Source organism: Ursus americanus, chromosome 3 (genome assembly GCF_024610735.1).
Source record: "Ursus americanus isolate L20-20 chromosome 3, mUrsAme1.1.p, whole genome shotgun sequence".
NCBI classification, from domain to species: Eukaryota; Metazoa; Chordata; class Mammalia; order Carnivora; family Ursidae; genus Ursus; species Ursus americanus.
Genome location: NC_142129.1, coordinates 64,558,038 through 64,578,565, shown reverse-complemented (window position 1 = coordinate 64,578,565; position 20,528 = coordinate 64,558,038). Strand labels below are relative to the sequence as shown.

Genomic DNA, 20,528 nt, shown 5'->3' with positions numbered 1-20,528 from the left:
GGTCTCAAAACAAGGTTTTTGCTAGCTTTGTGTTTCCCAGTAACAGTGTACTTGTATTTCAGGTGGGAAGTTCATAGGTGATACCAAGCAGATTTTTGTCCCAGAATTCAATTACTTGTTTTTAAATATCTTAAATTTCAGAGGAATTTTTGTTACTGTAAGATGATTCAAGATAAATTACTGGCCAGTTTTTAATATTTTTTGAAATACGGTAATTGCATTTGAGCATTAAATTTGTTAACTGATTATTTTCATAATTGTTTCTTGAGTATTAATTTTTCACTTCCTTGAGTCTATCAAACTATAGGATTTCCAGACTGAGACTTGAAAAAAATGCCTCACTTTATTGATTAGATCAGGTGTATCCTTTTGTTCCTCATTTACATTTTCAGTTCCTTAGAGTATTCTTTGACAATTTCTTCTTTGTATTTGTTGCTCTTTATTTTCTTTACAACTAATTTCCATTTTCTAACTACTCTTAATGCTGCCTTTGCAAGGTTAATTTGGCTGTAATTAGTGATTAGAATTTGTATCACTTACTAATAACTTTGTACCTATTAACTTTAGATTTCCCTATGAGATTGGAAGTAAAAAATCTAAGAATAATGCCTGCTGGCTCTCAGAATACTTGTCCTACTTAAAAGTCCACAGTTTTAAACTAATTCTAGATGCACCGTTACTAAATGAAATAAAGTTATTTAGATTCCATTCTCTCTACCCCGTTTTCTCAAAAACAAACTAAAAAAACTCATTTGCTTCATTTCTCTACTTTATTGTAGGCCTGACAGAAACATTCTTAAGCAATCTGGGGGACAACCTGTGGTTTATTTTATGCTAGATGTAACCTATTGATTTAAAAATATGACTTATGTTTATATATTGGAGTTGAAATAGAAGTTTTAATACAGATTTACAAATTCTCTCTAGAGAAATCAACTCTAAAACTAGTTTCAGAAGTGAATAGTGCTCTGTTTCAACTCGTTTTGCCTCACTAGTTTTTAGTTTATATCAGTTCAGTTTAAATAACTTTGCAGGGCTCTACAAATTAATAATCCATATAAAGTATATATTAGAGGGAAACTAATCTTACTGCTAAGCAGTGTGTTATATTACACAGTGACTATTTGTGTTTTGGAATTTAAAAATTATGTAAGGTAGTAGTCTCATGAATGGTTTAAAAATGTGTGGTGACTTGCTTATTTTAAGTGATCCACCAATAAGTCAGAAAAATATGTATTTTTAAATATGTTTTTTAAAGTGCCTTTTGAACATTTTTGAACAATGGATTTAAACAACCACATAAAATAAATTACCGTGTTTAAAGCTGTTTTATCTGATTATTTTTAACTGATATAAGAGTTGTGGGAGAAACTAAGGGGTAGTTTTGGGGTTATTTTACCAAAAATATTGATTTAAATTATTTTCCCATCAAAGGTATTCAATTTGAATAGGCTTAAGTAATTTTTACTGCAATATATATGTCTTTAGAGCAGCAAAATATTCCACCTCTGATTTCGAATAATATCCTTAAAAAAATTAGAAACACTCTGTCATCCAGGTAAGTGTGTGTATGTGTACATGGGGGGGGGGATGCTTTTCTATCTCTTGGTATATTTTGATCTATCATGTACACTGGAATTCATTTATTCAACTATTCAAATAATATTCAAATAATGCCTAGCATCTACTAGAAATACAATGGTGAGCATTACCTATAGGATTTCTGTTCTCATAGAGCCTTAAATCTATAGCTAGACAATAAACAAGTTAATAGATGAATGAGCAGGATATTTCAGAGAATGGTGTTAGGAAAAGAAAACAATGATTTGATAGAGCAATTTTCTGGGTAGGGTGTCAAGGAAGACCTCTGAAGAGGTAGTATTTGAACTGAGACCTGATGACAGACATTTTATATACTTAACAAGTTATTTATATTTATGAGGTTTTTTGTCCCTACTATGTAAAAAATAATAATTTTCTACCTTTGCTTAATTATGCTCTGGGCATATGCAAAGGCTCAGTGAAATGCATTTTATAGGCCAAAAACTTTGTGATTTTAGGTGTATTTCATCCAGAGCTCAGGTCTATCTATTGATATTAGATCAGTCTGGTACTTTTAAGATATGAATAAAAATTGACCTACCTCTTCCTTAAGCAGATGATTGCAGGTGTTCATAAGGTCCTTGCATCTAGCCTATCTGCCTCAACTTTCAGTAACCTGCCACCCAATATGTCCCTTATTAGTGTATATGTACATGTATGTGTGTATATGTATAGATACATATAATCACGCTGTCGTTTGGATTCACCAGCTTTAGAAAAGTTGAGGAAATGAATGCCACTTCATATTGTTTCAGTAGTGGAGTTGGACAATTTAATATAGTCAGATAGCTCCATGTTTTCCAGTTAATTGTATTTAGTTGTACTGCTAATTGATAAGTCATTCGAGAAGAAACTTATTTACCTAAATTCATACAGATTTACTACTACCTATTTTAAGTTTTCCAAAGGTATATAGGCCTGGAAAGAATACAGAATTATTGCTTAATTTATCTTCTTACAAAAGGGAAGGGCTCTACCTCAAACATATTTTACTTCAGATCTAATAATGCTGACGATAAAGATTATCCAAATAGAAATTCCTGTAGTATTTAAGACTGAATGAACATTTAACAACTAAAGTTCAGCAACATCGACATTCCCCAGATAAATCTATCAGTATTAGTAAAACATGGAAGTAAACTGTTTTGTCATGAGTTTGTTCCTCATTATTGAATTTAGTATTGCTGTCTAGAACTTTAACTACTTTAGTTCTTAAAACTACACTTGTGTTGCATCATTTCTTCTGCCTAAAGAACCACCAGGTGTTTGTACTAGTGCTTCTCATTCTGTTATTGATAGCTCTTTTTTTCTGGGACTGAAAATTTGTGCAGGGCATTTATACTCTTTCTGTCTTGTATATTGCCTCTGTATTGTGCAGTTGAATACAGCCACTTTTCTCCCAATAATGAAATACTCATTGTCTTTTTTTATGAAATTCAGTCCTAGGACTTCAGCTGTTTGGGGTTTCTAATGAATGTCTAGTGACAGATTAACAGTACTTCTCATTTGTAGAACTGCGAGATGATGTGCCATTATAGAACTAATTTGAGTGGCAATGTCTTAGTCTTACCAAGTCATTCAGTTTTGACTTTTGTCAGCTTCAAATCTTTTTTCATAGAGCTCATTCTAAACCACATTGTCTTTCCTCTTTCTATTTCTAGAATACCAGAATTACACTCCTGGTAGCATTTAGGTTGAATTTCGCTTTCTATTCATTTTGTTGTTAGACTGTAGAAAGTTGGTGATAAAATCCAGAAAGTAGTTTGAAAGAGAATAATGATCCACTCTTTCCTTTAGTTCTATACAAGGCTATCTTCCGTGTATTTGTACTGTTCAGTGCTGTGTGCGTCAGAGATATAGGAATAGAAAGGTATGGTTATTTTAATAGTTGGATTTTTCTTTAATCAAAATACTAAACCTTAATGTTTAGTTATGATCTCTGGGTTGTGGGATCAAGCCCCACCTCATCTCCCCGCTTAGCTGGGAGTCTGCTTGAGATTCTCACCCTCTCCCTCTCGCTCTCTTTCTCTCTCTCTCTCTCTCTCAAAGAAATAAATCTTTAAAAATTTTTTTTAAAAATAATATTTACAGACCTGGTTGCCTGGTTACAGAAGCAGGGAAAAAAAGGGAAATAATTGAATCACCTATATTTTCTTAATGATCCTAAATTAGACATGTAGCTAGCTATTTCTGAGATCCTAAAGTAATCATGCTATTTGGTGTTTTTTTTTCTCCTGAAAGTTTCAATCTTTACCGGGTTAGACCTTCATTCTATGTTTTATTGTCTGTAGACTCCCTTAGACTACTAAATTTTCAGATTTACCGAACGGAAAACTGGTGTTCAGAAGTCGAATGACTCAGAACAAGTGAAGCAGAACTGAGTGGTGAGATTGAACCTGAGTCTGAAGTTTGAAAACACATCAAGATCCAGTCTTCTTTATAATATACTGACTTAGAGGGTAGAAAGACAAAAAGACTGCTGGGTTCACATAGTTTTAATTTAAGATCACCAGGGACCTCTTTAAGGCTAATCAGTTGCCTCATAATTAAAATAGTGCTTATTTAAGAATATTAATAGTTTTTGTTGTATATTAAATAGAAATTTGTCTTAATTCAGTAGTCATTACAAATCCTAAACTTACAGTGAATTATCTAAATTTATTCTTTGGTAACTCTAGATCACTGCACAGAATTACTTAAAATTCACTTGTCAGTGTGTCTTATAAGAGTTTTCTTTTTTCCCCTTTGCATCTAAAACTTTTGATGTAGAATTACTCAAACTTCCTGTTACTACTAAAACTAAAATAAATGAGGCAAGAGAAGTAGAAACTGAAAATGTGAAGCAGGCACTTTACCGAAAAGCAGTTATTTACATCAGTGAGATTATTTTTTTAAAGAAGTTAAAGTTGGTTGGTTTCCTTTGACACCCATTTTTCTCCAGACTCCACCTTATTTGACAGGATGGTAGTCGTTTCCTCCCTAAGTTATTGTTCTTCTTACACCTAAGAATTAAATATTAGCCTCACTCCATGACATATCATGTTAAAATTAGGAGTTGTCTTGTTTGCTGCTGCTTTCGCCTCTCCCACAGGTAATTCTTTCCAAGATTCAACCCAAGCTCTGTCACAAAAGGTCAGCAAACATTTGATTTATTTTGTTGACTTATTAAATATGTCAAAATCACACACAAGAGCCCAGGGTGTGACAATACAGACGTCAGATCTCTTATTACCCTAATTCTAAACTAGTCAGTGCCCACCCTTTTTCATATGAGAAATAATGACAGAAACAATCTAACAAATAGCAATGGGGCTTCTAGAACCAAGCGTGGTTGCAGTTAAATTAAATCTTCACTGTTTCTGACATTTCAGAGCTATCTTCTAGGGATACTTGCCCTCCCCAGTTAACAAAACAGGGAACAAAACTCCTTCAGGGACCTCACTCTTCATTTAGTTTAACAGTTTGGATAGAAAAGGGAGCCATACCTTGAGGCAACACAAGTATTTGAGTGAGCCCGTTTTCCACCTCATGCATTGCACACAGGAAAAGGTCAGTAATTTGATTCACCAATTTTTCTGCTTCAGTATTTTAGTCTTGAGCCCAGGTAATTAAAGAGTAATTTTACCTCACTTATGTATTGTGATCCCACAGTTTCCTTCCCACTGAATAAAATTTAGCTTTCTGCTAAACATGTAAGATGGACAAAAGGTTACCATTACAGAAGTGGGAACAGATCAGCCCCCTGCTGTGTACCACCAGTCAGGACTTTGGTGGACTTCCCACTTTTTATGACTCCAACAGAAGAAGCAATACCTTTCAGTAATGAGAGGAGGATCATGCTATCAATCACTGTGAAGGGAGGACTGGCCAGGTAGAGGGAAGCTTGAGGTAGGCTTCTGCCTTGAGAAGAGAAGCAGCTTTCAAGTGGCCTTTGCCTAGGGCTTGTTTTTCCCAAGTCTCTCAGTAGCCCTTCCTTCATTTTCCTTCTACTCTTCAGGTCCAATTCTTGTATTCATATGAATGACTATCTTTACCCCCAGGTACTTTGCTGGCCCTAGGGTTGCAGAGAGGAAAAGATACAGTCTTGCCCCCAGGGAACTTATTGTTTAGGGAACACTCCTCTAACTTAACTGTAACAGAGCCAATGACAGTCTTCAAATATGTCAAACCAACATGGGCAGTGAAGGCCAAGGGCTTAGAGAGCAAAACTTAAAGATAACAGATGCCCGTTCACTGAGGTAAAGCCCTGCCAGGTGCACTGTCCAGGGCAAAGAAAGTTGCCTTTTGGGGGCTAAGCTTTTTGTGAGATTAGCATTGGAGGGAGGTCTCCCAGTAACTTATGTAATGAAAAGTTTCGTTGGTAGTATGTCTACTATTAAGCCCATCTATTGAGTCCTTGGTTTCATTTATCAAATACTTCAATTCTAGAATTTCCATTTGGTTATATTGTATAATTTCCAGGTCTCTGCAAATGTTCTCAGTCTTATTTTTTTACGTCCTTAAACATCTTAGGCATAGATGTTATAGAATCTATGTCTGCTACCCCCGTTATCTGGACCATCCACTACCACCACCACCATGGGTCTATTTCTCTTGGTATTCAGTTACATTTTCTTGTCTTACTATTATTATTATTATTTTTTAATACCATCTTTGGCAGGAACATCACACTTCTTGGTAGTCTTTTGAATAGGACAAATGAATCTGTGTCTCATCTTACAAAAACCATAAAATCTATGCTATCTGAAGTCCTCCAGTGGCAGTAGCGTCTATGTAACTGTCAACCCCACTGACCTGCTGACTGGCCTCCTAGTGAGGTGAAGAAGTTACACAGAAAGGTCAGACAACCCTTGCCCTCAGAGAACCAAATGAGAGAGGAGCCCACTCTGATTCCTGTGATGTATAATACTGACATTTTCTGACTAGTATTCACACTTTCAAATCTCTCCATTTTAGACACTCAAGGATGAGGAAAACCTGCATGGTCTTAAAGGATAAACTTGTGTTGAATGCCTTAATGGTCTTACTTCAGTGAGAGCTCCATGAACTCAAATTTAGAGACCAAGTACTAAGGCAGTAGCTTGTGTTTCTTCAGCATTATTGAGTCTTAGAAGCAAACCATACACTGCATGCTTAGCTGACCTAAATTCATTAAAAGCCAGATTTGGAGAAACTTCCAGGTATTCATCTAGATAGTAAAAGCTAAGGGTTGGACCCTGTGCACTTCTGAACAGATACTGCCTCAGCGCTAAAGGAGTTTCTGAAAAACATATCCTTAGAAGGCTGCAAGTTCTCAAATTTTAAAGTCAAGTCTTAAAATACAGAATAAACTTTTCTTGGGCTTTTCTTGCTGGAGTTAGAACCTAATGTTGTATCTCTAAGAGCTTCCTGAAACAGTTAATGGGCTGAGACACCCTCACACCAACAAATTGATAGTAGTATGACATATTGCACTCAGGGAGTAAGCACAGACACTTGGACTGTATTAACTTTGATTTTGTATGTTAAAGCCACATGCCTGATAGGATTTCCGTCAGATAGCAGAGTAGGTTGGAATTACTGCTATTCACCAACTCATCTGTTCACCATCCTGGTCTTGATCTTAGAGTAGGGAGATAAATTGAGAGCAAAAAGTAAAATTACTAGTTCAATTTTATGAGCATTATATTAAATGATGTCCAAGAGACAATCTTAGATGAAGAGATGTTAAAGATAAAAACAGATTTGGAGAAAGGTTGAATTACATATTTAGTTGAAAATTAGATGACATTTTAGATTCACATAGAGCAAGAATTATGTCTCATTTATCTTTGTATCTTCCAGAGATTTGCAGAGAGTAGGTCATTCATAAATATTTGTTCAACTAAAAGGATGTCAGACTTCATTACTTAAGCCTTATATCGTAACATATCCATATGCCTTGGTCACAATCCTAGGGGTTTGGGCTAGATTTATATTTGAAGACTTCTAGCCCTAACGCTAATCATCCTATTATGCGAGTTTTTCTTACATTTCGGTGTGCCCAGGAATCACCTGTGCTAGTTACAGGGCAAATCCTAGGCCAAGTAGGTCAGGAGTGGGGCCCAGGAATCTGAATTTTCAAAATCATTCCGGATAATTCAAATGCAGGCAACGCAAAGCCTCACTTTAGAAGCATTGAATTATACTGTATACTCCCTTGTTTCCAGTGTTTGCTTAAAATGTAGCAATTTATTATTATCATGCTAAAGAATATAATTTTTTAACCTAGGATGATTCCCTCTAAAAAATGTACATTTTACATTTTTAAATAGCTTTTGAAGCCAAATTTTTACCCAGGATGAGTAGCACAGGAAACTAGACTCTTTCATGTACCTCTTACCCACAGATAGTCTTCTTGATTTCCCACCACACTTAAGAGCACTCTGTGCCCTCACTCTTTAAGGTTGGGTGAAGAAGTGCTCTTTTCAAATCATCCCAATTTCCACAAAAACCAAAGATACCAGAAGACCTAGAAAATGTTTATAGAAATGTCTACTTTGGGGCATGAAATAGACATTTATATACATGAATCTGACCTATGTCTTCATATCCAGACTGATCCTACCTTGTCCTATTCTTAGATAACTATCTATTAATTCTCCCTAGGGGAGTTTTCAGATACTCGCTCAGCATCAGTGTCAGTTCCATCGAAATTGACACTTTAAAAAATCCAGAGTGGAGGTTGATGAATCGGGGCTCTTGCTGCTCTCCAGAAGAGCCCATCCTTGTCCCGAGGAGTAGCACTTCAGCAGGGCGGCCTCTCAAGGTCCCGTTCCCACCTCCCGTTGTGGACCACTCTACAGAAGAACTAAGAGATGAATTTTGGAAGAAGAATTTCCTTGAGTCATTTTTCAAAAGATGATGGAGCATTCTTAAATGTTGCTAATTTGAACTTTATTATTTTTTAATAATGTTTTTTAAGTACCATATCCTGGATAGCTAACTATGGCTAACAATCTACCCCTTGTCTTGACTGCACCCAAATCGTGTCTAGTGCCTCAGAGAAAGAAATGAATTTGATACACTTATTGCCTCTCTGAATTTTTCACTTTTCTGTCATTAGCTTTTATAACTCTTTCTGGCAGATGAAATTGAGACTTGAAAAAAGGGAAATTAAAGCTCATGATGAAATTTGAAACTCCAGTATATTTATTTTCTGGTCATATTTTAAACTGCTAGATCGTTTGCTCATTCTTTCTCAAGGTTGATGGGACTTGTTCGAATCTTCTGCTGGCCTGAGATGAGCATGCAGGAAAGTGCTTGGGAAGTGGCTGTGGGATTCACGCCTCTGCGAAGTAGAGGGAACAGCTTTGTGCTGAGGCAGGCGTTAAACTGTAAGGTGGCCTTAACAGAGGCCTACACCGGTCTCAGGGAAACTCTGGAACTGGGATGGCCCTTCATTCTTGTTCTGCTTGGGGCAAGGCTGCCTGGCCTTCATATACCAATTTTACCCGTCACTGCATGACGACTGCCCAGGGAGGAGGCATGATCTTGCACAGGGTAGCTCTCTTCAGCCAAGGGTAATCCCCTGAGAGGAACTTGGCTGAGAGCCCTCAGCTGCCAACCCTCCCAGCAGCTGGGGAATGAGTGCCTCAGACTTGAAGGAAGGACTAGACCACACCCCACAGTGTCCACTATGGAACCACAGTAAAAATGTGGGCTTAAAACCTCACCTATGGCTGCCGTCTTCAGGACTTTATTTCTTGTTTTGTTTCAGCTTTTCAAGATTATCCAGACTTTCTTCCTCTCTCCACTCTTTACACTTTGATTTTCAGTACTTTTAAGTTTTTCCAAGCTAAAGATTAAAAATCAAGCTAAAACAATACTTGGCCTAAGACTCCTAAAAAATACTCTGGGTAACTACCAGGTGGTAGGCTTTCCTCCAAAAGAGTCATTTTCTGAATCAATTTGGGCTTCTGAAAAAAAGTCAATTGAGTTTAAGAGGCAGGGAAGTTGGGGGCTGCCTGTGCTGTGTGATTGGAATGGTCGTGGAAAGATTGCCCAGGCTCTGCAGCTCTGAAATAGTCTCCATTTATAACTAGCTCTGAAAGCCCATGGTGCTTACTGTCAGTGTCACTGACCCGGCTCTTGGAATGAACTGTCTCCTCTTGTTTATCACTTTGGGTCTAATTGGAATTCTCAGGCTTGACTGCCTGGGGCCTCCAACCCCTCGAGGTCAGGCCCACTACTGATGCTCCATGTCCAGGACCAGGGCCTACATGACATGTGAAGCCAACATCACTCCTGCCCTGGTTTTTGCCTAATATGGGAAATAAGTTATACCTAATCGAGCTTCAATAAAAGACATAACATGTACTAACACTTTACCTGGGGATTGCTAAATACCAGCTGATAACAAGATTGAAGGATGGGTGAGAGCCACTGGGATAAATGGGTGCTTGAAACAGGGAAGTCGATGGGCAGCTGTGATAGGCAGAATTTCTGAAGTAGTTCCCTCTCCCCAGAATTGTCCCATCCTAATCCCCAGAACCTGTGAGTGTGATGAAGTATCACTTCTGTGATTCTGTTGTTACAAAGCACAGTTTACATTACAATAAAGGGATCATCCTGCATTATCCAGATGGACCCAGTGAAATAACAGAGCCTTTAGAAATGGAGAGCTTTCTCCAACTGGAGCAGAAAAGGAAGACAGAGCGCATGGAAGAATATGATGCACTGTTGTTGCTCCGAAGATGGAGGGGACCGCGTGAAAACAAAGTGTGAATGGCTTCTATGAGCAGAGAGAGAACCCCAGCTGACATCCAGCAAGAAAACCACGCCTCAGTCCTACAGATGCAAGGGACTGAATTTTGCCAACCCCCTTAATGCGCTTGCAAGTGTGTTCTTTACCCAAGCCTCCAGATAGGAGCCCAGCCCAGGCAACTCCCTAATTGAGACCCTGAGCATGGAACCCAGCCTAGCCTGCCTGGACTTCTAAGTACAAAACTGTGAGATAATAAGTTGGTGTTTTAAGCTACTAAATTTGTGGTCATTGGTTAGTACAGTAATAGAGATCTAGTACAGTATCCAAGATAACAAGTCTACTCAGTATTTTGAAAAGCACTGTTTCTCTGGAGAAAACGAGAACTTTTTAAGATACCACATGTAAGTGATACCATTCAACATGTTTTTTTGGCTTTTTTCACTTAGCATAATGCTCTCCAGGTTTATTCATGTTGTTGCAAGTGGCAAGACGTTCTTTTTTTTTAATGGCCGAACAATATTCCTACGTATAATATATATTCTTCTCTCTCTCTGTATATTCCTATATAGGGACATTTCAGTGTATATATATATATATATACACACACACATATACACACACACACACACACACACACACATATATATATCTCCCTATATATATAGTAGGGTGTGTATACTCACACACACACACCCCACATTTTCTTTGTCCATTCATCTGTCGATGGACACTTCAGTTGTTTCCATGTCTTGGCTGTGGTAAATAATGCTTCTATGAACAGGGGTGTGCAGATATCTCTTCAAGATAGTGATTTCAATTCCTTTGCATAAATATACCCAGGAGTGGGAATGCTAGATCATATGGTAGTTTAATTTTTAACTTTTTGAGGAACTGCCATATTATTTTCCATAATAGCTGTACTATTTTACATTCTCCCTGGAAAAAAAACAACTATGTTAACTGTGATGATGATGAGGTGAAGTGAGACAATGGTAATCATTCTACAATGTATATGTATATCAAATCATCACATTATACACTTCAAATATTTATGATAATATTCATCAATTATTCCTCAATAAAGTTATAAATAAATATTTTAGAAAAGGGAAAGATAAAGGAAACTAGAACTCTAAAACCAATCTGGTGGAAGAGGCGGAGGGGTAGACTAAGAGCCGAAGCTTACATGTACCCTATTATGTGCTGGCTTGAGCTTTGACTTTATAGATGCCAACCCATTTATTTCTAATACCCTATATGACAAATACTATTGTTATCCTAATATTATCTCCATAGGCTGCCAACTGGTGTTCAGAGAAATTAACTAGTCCAATGAGTTCTTAATCCTAGCTGCACACCAGAATCACCTAATGAGCTTTAAAAAAAAATCCAAATGTTCAGGCCTTACCTCTGACCAACTCAATCATTGAAATCCAGGCCTTTGGCACTTTTTAAAGCTCCTTGGATGCTTCTGATATAACCCAGATGATGTTTGGCAACCATCGGTTTAAAGTGTGGTCCATGGAATCCCTCAGGGTCAGGGCAGACAGCAGTGGTGGTCTCCTGACAGCCATCCCCTTCTTCCTTTACAACAGAACCCCAGTTATGTTCAGGTGGCAAAGTGCCTAGCCTTAAGGGGCACATCACAGTTGTCTGAATTTTACACTCTAGTCATATTCTCGCATTTCACTTTCCCAAATACCTTCCCATCTCTTTGTAGCTAGAGGCAACCAATAACAGTCTGACCAAAAACATTTAAGGAGACCCTGCTGGGAATGGGGAATTTCTGGGAAAGATTTTACTTCTGAAAAAAGATGAAAGTGTTCAGGGAGAGCTGTCTGCTACTATTCCCTGGGTATGGTAGTGAGAGGATGTGCTACAGGGAGCAGCAGTCCTCTGTGGCCATGAGGTGAGATGGCTGAGATGAAAAGCTAACATGCTGAGAAGTTAGAGCAGAAAGAAAGCCCAGGACTCTGATGACACCATTGAGCCACACCAACCCTGGAGCAATTATTAGGAGACTTCTTACTATGTGAAATAATTAGATTATGGAGTATTTTGTTATTTACAGTGAAAAACAGTTCTAACTACACACAGGACTAATTTAGAATATGAATCAGAGTTTCTGGTAATAGGGCCTAAGTTACTTGCATTCTGCACAACCACCCAATTCACTGAAGTAAACACACTGATCTAGGATCACCTATCCAGAAAATGACGAAGCTGCTTCAAACTGGCCAATGTTTTTTCCACTTTACTATGCTGCAAATGAATGGAAAGTTGTCTGTATTCCTTTCTTGTTACTACAGTCCCCGTGGGAATGTTGGTATTATATCAGAAAATAAGAAGTAAGGGGGTGCCTGGGTGGCTCAGTCGTTAAGCGTCTGCCTTTGGGCGTGATCCCGGTGTTCTGGGATCGAGCCCAGCATCAGGCTCCTCCGCTGGGAGCCTGCTTCTTCCTCTCCCACTCCCCCCTGCTTGTGTTCCCTCTCTTGCTGGCTGTCTCTCTGTCAAATAAATAAATAAAATCTTTAAAAAAAAAAAAAGAAGTAAGGAAATAACCTGAAGAAAACACATCTACAAGTTTTTTGTTAAAAAGTCTGCAAAAACCATATTTGCGTATGAACTGGGAAGTAATGGGTATGTGGGGAGGGGTGGTGGAAGTGTGGGGGTAGCCAAGACAGGGCTCATTTTTCACATTAAGTACAAAGGACCTGCTGAAGGGTAGTAGCCCCCAGGATCTCTGAAAATGCTCACCATTATCAGTTTGTACAATTTTTCTTTTTTCTTTTTTTTTAAGATTTTTTATTTATTCGTTTGAGAGAGAGTGAGAGAACATGAGCAGGGGGTAAGGGCGGAGGCAGAGGGAGAAGATTCCCAGCTGAGTGCAGGGCCTGAAGCAGGGCTACACCCCAGGACTCTGGGATCATGAAGGCAGATGATTAACCGACTGAGCCACCCAGGCACCCCATACAACTTTTCATAAGTACATCAACTCTGTGTATCAGAGTATACCCTAATAACCTAGATATATAGAGAGACACAATCTCTTTTCTAAAAAAGCTTCCAGACTTCTCATTTAAAGTGCCTTTGTATCTTCATCATGACCCCTAGAGTTGTTTCTGATCTTTCCCATTTGGAAACGATTTCCTGCGTAGTAAGTTGTATGTGTGCTCCTGAAGTGAGTAGCCATCTCCCTTTTGTTCCTTGTCCTATCCATAGTCTAAAGTACAATGCTTTGAACATAGTAGGAGGTATTCAGCCAGTGTCAATTGCAAGATCCCAAAAGACCCAGCAGGCGGACGCCTCCTTAAGAACTGGTGCTGTGTGAGGCTGTCTCTCATGGGGCGCATCAAGGATTTTAGTCCATAGTGGTTAACAGTCAAGAGAAAGACTTGGGAAATGTCCTTAAAATGTAGATGAAATCAAGCCTGGTCAAAAGGAGCTGCCATTTTCCCATCACCAATGAGCCTAGCTATTCCCTTGGAGGATATCACTCAAAAGTCCTGTTGATCAATCTGGGATCCCTCCTGTTTTGAATAAGAAGACCCCTTCCCCAACAAGACCCTGGACCTAAGATATAGTCAATAAATGCTGTTTGTGTGAATGCTTGTGGCTTGAATTTGTCAGAATGGCCTTCTCTCTATAGGAGGGGGCTCCTTCCCACATGGCCCCAGGAGAAACAAAGTGAACTGGGATTGCAATGGGTTAGGCAAAACTGTCTTCAGGCACCTTCCTTGCCTAGTCCTGAGCAACTTTCTGACACTCCAACTGCCCCCTGCCACCCAGGCCTTTATCACTTACTAGTTTCCTTTTCTGAAAGGTCAATCCAATGGGAAATGGCTGAAGTTGGGTTTCATCCATTATTTGAACTTTAAGTTTTATTTGCAATGAGTGAGACTCTAGCTACCGGAAATCATGAGATTAAATCATTTGTTGAATGAATAACCTTACTAAGTACTGATCATGGGCCAATAAGGCATGGAGATTGAGCCATCAGGAAGCTTACAGAGAATTAAGGGCATACAAACAGAAGGGTGACATGAGATCTGAGTCTATATAGGATTAAAAGTATCCTTTTGTGTGTGTTGGCGGGGTGGGGGGGGGTGTGCTCTTTAAATCCTGACTCTCAACAAGCCTGGAGCTACACTGTTGGCTCAGCCAGAAAGAACACCTTGAGGCATACACAGAACAGGTTTACTTGGATGGTTGGAGACCTTACTAGCCAAAGCCGGAGAAATGCCGAGAACCTAGAAAGAGACACTGGAAGTATTCCAAATAAGAATTCCTAAAGTGATGGTGTTAGCTTTTGTTGGACAAGTGTGAAAGTTTTGTTTAAATAGAAATCAACTATGTCTTGATTCAGGAAAGGAGTTTATCTCATTGCCTGCAAGTCTTCTCAGGTCTGCATGTCTCCTGTTTGGGCTTTGGGGAGTGCCTGTCGATGTTTCCAGAGATGTTTATGTGTTGGTGATAGTCTATTTCATAAATACTTTCTGGATAAAAATATAACTCCTTAAGTAATAAGGCAAGTTAAAACATAAGCGTAACTGCCAAGGAACTTACCAACCCTACATTTCAATTCAAGAATAGCATTTGGGTTAGAAATATGACATGAAAATCACTGAATTGATGAGGTCTGATAGGCATGTATGTTCCAACGTGCCTTTCTTAAGTAATTTTTTTTAATGTTTTTACCTTTTGAAGAGTTAATACATATGCATGGTGCAAAATTCTAAAGGAAAAGAAAATGCAGGAGAAAAACACATCTCCCTTATCTTGCTTTGATATTAAAAATTATGTGATGGAAAGAGGTACAGGACAGTGGAAAGAACACACTCTTAGAAACTGATTGGAGAGAGAATATTAAGTGAGTTTTAATCCATAGTTTGGAACAGAAATGGACAGAAGCTATAACCCAGTCTACAGAGAAGACATTGTAGGCAAAAGTAAATAATAGATTCTATTTGTTTCTATATGTGGTTCAGTACCTAGTACTAGATGTCAGTTGCCTGCCATGTATTTTTTTGCCTATGGTACAGTCATTCTGCAAGTTAGGTTGAATTATTCCAATTTATTAATGAGGTTGAGAGTAAGTCATTTTCTTGGGTATGAATCCCATCTCTGCCTATTTCCAGCTGGAAAATCTTAAGTTTATGGAAAGTTTTGAATCTCACTTTCCTCATCTATAAAGTAGGAATAAGCAATATCATGAGCATGCATGTAAGTTCCTTAGCACAGTGTCTTGGACATGTGAAAACTTAATAATTCTTTTACTATTATTATTAAGTTGTGTACTTGAACCAATCAGGTCTATGCTGGAAAACAGCAAATTAGGATGAACCCCACTCTAGTTTCTTATATTTTCATTCTCAATATCTAACCCTAAGCTAAGCCATGTCAGCCCTCATCCGTGTGATGAGATTTATTTCTCTAGAAAATGGGGCCCAGGGATCTTACTTGCCACTATAAGTGATTATGTTATAGTATTTTGCTCAGTCTCCTTGAATCATGATCAAGTTGCAAAGACATCGGCTTATATTTTCAAGAGAAAGAAAAGAAAGAAAGAAAGAAAGAAAGAAAGAAAGAAAGAAAGAAAGAAAGAAAGAAAGAAAGAAAGAAAGAAAGAAAAAAAAAGGAAGGAAGAAAGGAAGGAAGGAGAAAAAAGTAAAGAAAAAAGAAAGAGGAAAAAAGAAAAAGGGAAAGGGAAAGGAAAGGAAAAAGAAGAAAGAAGGAAATATAAAATAGGCCCTCTATCTACATTTCTTATCTATGATTCCCTGATTCTATGATGGTATGAGTCTTGTGTCTCCCTCTGCTCTCCATAGTCCCATGGAATATCAGTTATGAGGGGTTCTAGCCTTTTGTAGGGTGATGAACTACATTTTTTTTTCACTCAATAAACTGCATTAACACATGGCCACCCAGAGAAAGGAGAAAACTTTTCTAGGGTCTGTCTTCAGAGCCAGGTTAAGAAGGTTAACTGGGCATCTGGCAGGGACACTAATCTATTAGAGGCACCAAAACATTTCTGGAGACATATAAGATTAATAAAACCATGTTGAGCAGAACTCACCTCAGGGAGAGTATGTATATGTAGGGAATACTTTGTTAGACTGTTGAAAATAAGAGCTAAGGCCTCCAGGAGCATTCTGGAGTAACACCAGATGTTCACTGAAAGAACAAGTGTTGGTTCAATTAACTGAATTCTTACTGTTTTGCTCTTGGGGCATAAAGGATTGAGACTTGAGCTGGTTACTGATCACCAGCCTCCCACCTCCTCCATCTTTTCACCATGCAAAACTCGGCCTCACCAACAGCCAGTGTTGAAAATAGTTGGAGATAGAATTTAATGGGATAACCAGGTACTCATAGATCTTGATTTATATTTCCAACTATTACCTGGGATGTCACATATAGAACCTATACCATGTCTTGATGTTGGGTGTTACATTTCAATCCTCTACACTAGAGGCTGTTTATTGGAGCTCTTCCCTTCCTGGAAGAGGGAGACATGCCTGATTTCACCATCAAGAATACATATTTAGCTGTCACAGTGGGATTTGTTGGCCCCACATCTTGCTAATGGCCAATTCACCACTATACATAACTAAATCAAGCACAACTCCCTGCTATTACTTAAAATATAAAAAAGCAATTGCCAGTAATAATGTGTGTGTCCGTGAGTTGATTCTATTATATAGAGCTGTTAGGTTGTGGCTCCACCTATCTTACAACATTGTGGGGGTATTTCTTGATACATGTGTAGATAATGGCATGTCAGCAGCATAGATAAGTTTGCCTGAGTGGTTGGCCATTAATTCTTAATATTTTGGTTGTGGTTTATTCCATAGCCAAATTCGATATCTTTGTCAGTTTTTTGTGCCATGTTGTATAGACACAAAAAGAACCAGAAATCTCATTCAACTTTACTTGTAGACTAGAGAGGGATGGAGCTCACCAACCACCATGTGTACTATGTACCTTGCTATTTCAAACATTGAAATTGAAGATTTTTTTTTTATTGTGAGAAGATACACCTTGTTATCATGCATGTACAAGGGAGTGATTTGATCATAGCACAACCTTGAGGACATGTGAGTCTGTATGACTTGAGGAGCTCTGGACACAAACATACAAGCATCCTATTAAGTATCACATTCGTATGCCAAGGAAAAGAAGTTCCTGTAATGGGTAGATTTCTGTGCATTAGAAATGTTGTTAAAAAGATGTATTGAAAGGAGATGCACCAAAGAGGCTTCAGCATGTTTCCTTGTCCAATGATAAGATTTGTTTTAAAATTTATGTGAATATCTGGAAGTAAGTTATAGAAAATGCAAAATCTGTCCTCCCTCTTAAAGTAGGGATTAGTTGACAAGCTATGTGATAATAATGGCTGTAGTCAACTGTTGGTATTTCTGCAGTATTTAAGGGAGAGAGTATAAATGAATTCTTTTGTGTACTGCTTCAGTTACTATAAAAGGAATCAATGTGTTCAATGTCATCCAGGATTTCTATAAGCTAACTCTTCATTTGTGTGGATCAGTTTGCACTGATAGTACCCCCTGCTATGATTGGTAAACTGTCAAGCTTTTCTGCCTATACAGGAGTAGCTATCTGTATAATACACTATCATACAGTTGCTGCAAGAAATTTGTTTACAAAAACAAAAAATGCTCAGTCCTTGTATAGTAACAAAATCTCCACCAGGAGATAAAAACCAAATCTTTGCTTCTTCCATGATTTTTGTTAAGGAATTGGTAGCTGGCACATCATCTGTCTCTATGTAGGAGGTGACTTCCAATGGCAGCATGTTTATTTTGTAACAGGGTAAAATTATGAAAATTAGTAATGTGTTTCTTTCTTTGTCCCTCTGAGAGGGTGGTCTTCACCCAGTTGGCCTGAATACCTATCTAATTGAAGGGGGTGGGGCATAGGGGTGCAGGGATGGAGATTGGGATTTATAGTAAGAAAGAATGCAAAAGACATTATTTTATATTATTCAGATTCTGGTGTAAGAAATAAGATTATGCAGAAAAAAAATAAAAAGGACTTCCAAGTCAGGCTATTGCCTTGAGAGAGGATTTTCCAAATACTCTTACCTCTCCTCTTTAACATTTCACAGTCTCAGCCTGGACAATCCAGTTTATAGAGTTCTGTGGGCTATAGAAGAAACTTTTGCTACCTGACAGAAAAGTTCCAAGACCTGCGGCTATGCAAAAGAAGATACATCACAAAATGGAAGGCAACCCACCTGTCTTTCTTCCCAGGGGATGGTGGAAAGAGGGAAGTAGGATGGAGAAGGAAAACTGAGACAGCAAAGTGCAGGAATGGCTTATACCCCCCTACCCCAGCTTGATGAGTGAGGAAAACTCGAAAGGAGAGAGGGCAGAGGGACTCTTGCCCCAGCTCTTCACTTGAAACTCTAAGAGGGATTGCCTCATGGACTGCTCTGCACCAACCTGTGGAGAACCCACGTGATTTAGCTGTGCAGAAGGTCGGTAGGAGGTTGTGGTTTCCCCAAGTGGCTTGGTTCCCATGTGGTGTATGTAGGATCCTGCAGTTGCTGAAACTGGAAGTTGCTGATATGGGATTGGGTGCTCTGTAGAGAGGGTTACAGAGCAAATCTCCAGGCCAGGGACTCAGAAGTGTTGGTAGCCCCTGAGAAACCAAAGTGGGACTGAGTCAGTAAAGGGAGACCAGATGACAGAGTGGCCACAGATCCTTCAGATGAGCTCTAACCACATGAAGACCTTCAGGACTGCTATAATGGTTCCTAACCATTGGCACTGAAGAAGAGGTCCAGAAGAATATGAAAAAGTGAAAATTTGTGTGGGAACCAGAGAGGAGCATGCAGATAATGCCAAAACAGCACCCATAGGGATGTTGGGGGCACTCTATGCTGTTCAGTCGCCACACAATTGAGACACAAGTATCAACTGGGCAAGAACCAACCAGGGGAAGTTGGTCCATCACCTCAAAGACTAGTAGTCCCAGGAGTCATGAAAGCCATACCCATACCCATAGAAGCCATTTTGGAGAGGAGTTGGGGGACAGGCAATATAAAAGATCACAGAGGCTCTTTGGTTTTTTGTGTTTTTTTTTGTCTTTTTCCCCAAAGCTGAGCATTATTTAAAGGAATTGGTTCCTTTATTCATTTGAGCTAAGATTTCAAACAGATAAGGGCTAAAAGTTAATGATTTCCCCCTCCCCCCAACCATCACCACTACCAGAAGTCCGGGGAAGTCCATAATATTTATGGATAAAAATAAAGGAACATGGGAGCCTGGGTGGCTCAGTCAGTTAATCGTCTGTCTTCAGCTCACATCATGATCCCAGGATCCTGGGATCAAGCCTCACGTCTGGCTCCCTCCTCAGTGGGGAGTCTCCTTCTCCCCCTGCTGCTCCTCCTGCTTGTGCTTGCTCTCTCTCTCTCTGTCAAATAAATAAATAAATAAATAAATAAATAAATAAATAAATAAATAAATAAATAAAATCTTTAAAAAAATAAACAAAAATTTAAAAAATAAATAAAAATAAAGGAACAAATCTCAGTTGTAGTGTAAGTTAAATCTGCAACCCTGTTAAATTTCCTTTTGAAGGCCATGAGAAATATGTGTTTATGTACACCAAAGTAATACTTTAGTTGACAATTTAAAGAACAGAAATTCTATCCTTCACCTAGCACATGTAGCAACTGTACTCAAACATGAAAATAAACACAAATAATTCCTTTAAATAGTGATCTAATGAGAACATGGCATAGACAGAGAGAAATTATTTGCTTTTACAGGACATTTCTAGTTGGGATAAAGGGTGTTGAAATGACTTTCCTTTTCTTGGACAGTTTTGGAAAATGAAGAATTGACCATCACAGCTAATGTGACAACATATATGCAACAATTGAGTGACTTTTTCCATGGATATTTTTCCATTGGAGATTTTGTGTAGAAAAAAGAAAAACAAAACAAAACAAAAAACCCAAGGATATCTGGGGCCATTTTAGAAAAACAACCCTTGATTCCATCAATGATAGTTGTCTATAAAAAGGATAATCTTATTGCATTATGACACAATATATTTTAGCAAAAAAAGCCTTTGAAATTTCTGGAATATCCTACAAATGACAAGAACAGCAGTAGAGATTATGTGACAGATTTCTCTACTTTTATACATCAAAAAGGTATTGTGTGAATCACAC

The 20,528-nt window shown here is 38.4% G+C and overlaps 1 protein-coding gene across 1 annotated transcript in view; it reads left to right on the top strand.

Annotated features, from left to right (window-relative positions):
• C1GALT1 (core 1 synthase, glycoprotein-N-acetylgalactosamine 3-beta-galactosyltransferase 1) overlaps window positions 1-20,528 on the top strand; it is an 80,624-nt gene that overhangs the window by 29,020 nt on the left and 31,076 nt on the right. The window contains exon 5 of the mRNA XM_087861052.1: window positions 18,453-18,824. The gene's annotated coding sequence lies outside the window, so the exon portion shown is untranslated. The remainder of the gene's footprint in view (window positions 1-18,452; window positions 18,825-20,528) is intronic.